Source organism: Priapulus caudatus, unplaced genomic scaffold (genome assembly GCF_000485595.1).
Source record: "Priapulus caudatus unplaced genomic scaffold, Priapulus_caudatus-5.0.1 Scaffold1457, whole genome shotgun sequence".
Taxonomy (NCBI): Eukaryota; Metazoa; Priapulida; class Priapulimorpha; order Priapulimorphida; family Priapulidae; genus Priapulus; species Priapulus caudatus.
This window is the reverse complement of record NW_014578518.1, coordinates 58-5,032: the sequence shown is the minus strand read 5'-3', so window position 1 is coordinate 5,032 and position 4,975 is coordinate 58. Positions and strand designations below refer to the sequence as shown.

The 4,975-nt window shown below is 41.3% G+C and overlaps 1 long non-coding RNA gene across 1 annotated transcript; it reads right to left on the bottom strand.

Annotated features, from left to right (window-relative positions):
* Window positions 1-2,094: 2,094 nt before the first annotated feature.
* Window positions 2,095-4,406, bottom strand: LOC106816697. The gene is made up of 3 exons (XR_001394926.1): window positions 4,393-4,406; window positions 3,219-3,223; window positions 2,095-2,181 (listed from the first exon to the last, which is right to left on the bottom strand). It is a non-coding gene; the product is annotated as an uncharacterized LOC106816697 (long non-coding RNA).
* Window positions 4,407-4,975: the final 569 nt, after the last annotated feature.

The following is a 4,975-nucleotide window of genomic DNA, read 5'->3' as shown; positions in this document are numbered from 1 at the left end:
TTTACGAAATGGAAACGGCTACTCCCAAATAAGAACGAAAAATTACCATGAGCTAAATATGTAGGTGAGCCTCACCATCAGGGGCATATATACATTATATATATATATATATAGATAGAGAGAGAGAGAGAGCGAGAGAGAGACAGGAGAAAGAGAGAGAGAGAGGGAGAGAGAGAGAGAGAGAGAGAGAGGAGAGGAGAGAGAGAGAGAGAGACGATTGAGAGAGAGAGATAGATAGATATAGACAGCTTGATAGATAGATAGATGAGATAGATAGATAGCATAGATAGAATAGATAGACTAGATAGATAGATAGATAGATTAGAGCAGATAGAGATTAGATAGATTAGATAGGATAGTTTAAGATTGATAGATCGAGATAGATAGATAGAAAGATTTAGCATAGATAATAGGATACGATAAATAGAGTAGATAGATAGATATATTTATATATATAATATATATATATATATATATATAATTAATATATAGATAGATAGATAGATAAGATAAATAGACTTAGATAAGTAGATGAGATAGATTAGATAGATAGGATAGATAGATAAGATAGATTGATAGATAGAGTTAGATAGATAGATAGATAGATAGATAGTAGATAGATAGATAGGGCCTGAGTACCCTAATCTGATAAGACTTGAACATGCCATCATCATTAAATTGAGTGAGTGGGACGAGAATAAAGTATATCAAGTACTCGCGAGTATTGCTTCTACTCTCTATGTTACGTACGTAATCCGCAACAATCTATTATGCATATAGTCGCTCAGCTTCGTTTGGCATCATACACTCATTTTATAGCATGGCCGACACTAGCGCGACCAACGGGCAAAGACAAAGTGCTTAGAATCATTTTATTTGGCGATCGCTGAGAATAGAGATGAGGATAGCGGAGGGGATAGGCCATTGAAGGAAGCATGCTTCATAAATATAAAAGAGATGAAATTACTCCCACAATATGTACTCTCCATTTTAGTATATAATTTCAGAGGAAGTGAAGAGACGATTTTATCAATACGACTAGGCATCGCTGGCATGGCAGCGATGGATCTGGACGAGGGACATAATCTTATATATCCCGCGTTTTTGCGAAGGTTGTGAGCATGGCTCCCTATCGCGGCCATGAAAGTGATACCTTTAATTTATACTTTTGTTAGCTTTTATTTACGTTTATGTACTCCTACTTCTGGTGTTCTGATACTTTATTAGTTTTATACTTGTGATACTTACTTGCCATAACTTTAATTTTGCATGATTATTTTTTATTTGCAAGAATGGTGGAGGCCAGGCAGGGGCTGTGTTCATTGTGTTCCACTCCCAGCCCCTAAGAAGGTCACGCGACCCGCTTCGGCATAAACTGTATGGATGACGCAAACCCGGGGTTCCGTGTACGATACGTGGATTGAGCGAATCGCAGTTCGACCTAATGGCGGTATCAGTCCGACCATCGATGTGGGGTGAATTGATAGTTAATCGATGGCTGAATCGATTGGCAAAAAGGTCGCGCATTGAAAAATCTGTGTCGGACCTTTGTCTTCCTGAATATATGCATAAACTTTACGTTACAAAACTAACGCACGTTTTTGTCATTTATCTCTCTCTCTCCTCTCTCTCTCTCTCTCTCTCTCTCTCGCTCTCTCTTCTCTGTCTCTCTCGCTGTTCTCTTCCTCTCTCTCTCGTCTTCTCTCTCTCTGGGGCCTCTCTCTCTCTCTCTCTCTTTCTCTCTTCTTCTCTCCTCTCTCTCTCTCTCTCTCTCTCTCTCTGTCTGTCTCCCCGCACGGCTCTCTCTCTCTCTCTCTCGCGCTCTCTCTCTCCCTTGTGGATGCTTATTCAAGGCGACATTTTATCGAAACGCGCATTCTCTGTAAATAGAGCGAACTATAAAGAAACTCGCAGTAGGTTGTTCGTTCGGTCGTTTGATAAAACCAATTTATTAAGCTTTGAAAGCACCTTTTTTCACTTTACACGTGAATAGCAAGCACACATGACAAATTGCTAATTTTCGTTAGAAAAATATTAATTGCTAAAAGCACCGGCCGGCGGTCCGGGTCGTCGGGGCGGGGCGTGGGTCCACGAAATATTTTGCCTTTCTCGATACATTTTATGCCAATATGATGCCGAACACTTGTTTTCGTAACAATTCCATATTATATATTAGAAGTACTGGAATATTATGATATGACTTATCGCGTGCCGCGTGTGTGCGCGTGTTCCGTTCGCTGCGTGTGCGTGTGTCTACGGTGATGTATTGTGGTCGTGTGTGTGTGTGTGTGTGTGTGTGTGATGGGGTGTGTACATGGATGTTGTGTGCGGACTTGCTTCGCGCGCGCGCGCGTACCGGTTCGGTGTGTTTGTGTTTGTTTGGTGTGTTTGTTTTTGTGTTTGACCCGCGCGTGCATATGTGGTATGGCGTGTGTATGCGTGAGTTCGTGTGTGAATTTATACGGGCGTATATTTATTTAGGTTAATTTATATATATATTTCTACGTCGATGTCGATTTATATACACACGAATGAAGTCAACTTTACTCAATTTCATATAATACTGCCGAATATTTTAACAATTAACATCAACAACTAAAGTAACGTTTCACTTTGCTTTTAGAGTCTGCAACGACATAAAAATGCGTCAAATCAAATCGAGTGATTTAACGCTTCATGCGGGTGTGCGTAAGTGCGGGCCTGCGAGCGCGCGCGGGCGTGTATATGCGTACGTGCGTGCGTCACATATATTGCCTCTATCAGGTAAACTCACTTATATTTCAATCATATAATGCTATGCAACGTACTTACTGCACAATTTCAAATATCACATTACGAGATCACTGGTCTCACAACTTATTCTGAGAAACCTTTCCTTGTTTAAATAAGTTTCACTCCAGTTCGCGGTACGATGAGTTATAAATTACTCCCTCTCTCTTTCTCTCTCTCTCTCTTCCTCTCTCTCTCTCTATCCACCTTGACTGATTTCATATTGACTATCACCTGCTCTGAAGCCATCGCAGACGATGCACCACGTGACGCCACCTACAGCAGCGGCGGCGCTAGTATCGCGATCAGTACGCGTGGTTGGCACTTCGCTTCAAACAATTCTTCTTACAAAAAAATCTTATCTATTCAATTCAGAAATGAATTATTCTATCCCAACAATTCAGATCAATACCAACATCCGGTACGAACGTCACACAGAAATTCGATACGATATCTCGGTGGGTGAGTTCCCTCCCTCCCTTCCTTCTTCTAAATTACAGTCTACTCCACTTTCGGCCAATTTTCTACAGCACCATGTAACACTGTTGGCCGTACAGCTCGCTGTTATAACACACACACGCTGAACCATCGCAAATATCGGGCCTCCCTTGTGCGCATGCGCATGCGCGTGCGTGCGTGCGCGCGCGCGCGTGTGTATGTGTGCGTGCGTGCGCGCGCGTATGCATTCGTGTGCCAACACCAACAACGTTTCATGAATGCAAAATTTTACATTCAAAAACAATTTCACGCGAGACAACATTAAATCAAGAGTGGATAATAGAGATCTCTATTATTCACTCTTGATTAAATGTATACCCATGCGCGAATGCGTGTGCGCGCGTGTACATCTGCGTCTGAGGATGCGCGTGCAAGAGCGTACGCGCGTGTGCGTGCGCGTAGTATGCGTGTGTAGTAGGCGCCTATACATATATAACCTATCCGCAATCTTAACCATTCACGATAAAATATGAATAGAATTCGATTTACAATAGAGAGTTTTCTCTGTCTGTTGTGAACGAATCTGCGGGCAAACATCATCATATATTATACAAAAACAATTTGCTTGCCTTTTTGTGCTGCGTGTCGAAATTCGCACGAGCACTCGCGCACTTAGATAGATAGATAGATAGATAGATAGATAGATAGATAGATAGATAGATAGATAGATAGATAGATAGATAGATAGATAGATAGATAGATAGATAGGGTTGAGTAACCCTAATCTGATAAGACTTGAACTCCATCATCATTAAATTGAGTGAGTGGGACGAGAATAAAGTATATCAAGCTACTCGCGAGTATGTTCTACTCTCTATGTTACGTACGTAATCGCAACAATATTATGCATATAGGCTACTTCGTTTGGCATCATACACTCATTTATAGATGCGACACTAGCGCCGACCAACGGCAAAGAAAAGTGTAGATCATTTTATTTGGCGATGCTGAGAATAGAGATGAGGATAAGCGGAGGGGATAGCATGAAGGAAGATGCTCATAAATATAAAAAGAGAGAAAATTACTCCCAAATATGTACTCTCCATTTTAAGTATATAATTTCAGAGGAAAGTGAAACGATTTTATCATAGACTAGGCATGCGCACAGATGGATCTGACGAGGACATAATCTTATATATCCCGCGTTTTTGTGAAGGTTGTGAGACATGGCTCCCTATCGGCATGAAAGTGATACCTTTAATTTATACTTTGTACTTTTATTACTTTATTACTCTACTTGGTTTTATACTTTATTATTTTATACTTTGTACTTTACTTGATACTTTAATTTTGATGATTATTTTTTATTCAAAATCTAGAGAGACCGGGTACAAGATGGCGTTGCGCAAAAGATGCGCTGTTCCCCGACCGCCGAAAGCGGTTAAGCCGCGCACTTCCGCGGGACTGGGCGCACGCGACCGCGGGGTGTTGTATGTAGCATCATCTAGAGAAGCAGCTGTTCTCATTGTTCCACCCACCCCTAAGAAGTCACGGCCCTGCCAACTGTTATATGACGCAAACCCGGTTCCGTGTACATACGGATTGAACGAATCGCATCAGACCTAATGCGGATCAGTCCGACCATCGATGGTGAATTGATAGTTAATCGATGGTGAATCGATGGAAAAACGATTGAAAAATTTTCGGACCTTTCTTTCCTGAATATATGCATAAACTTTACGTACAAAACTAACGCACGATCTCTCTC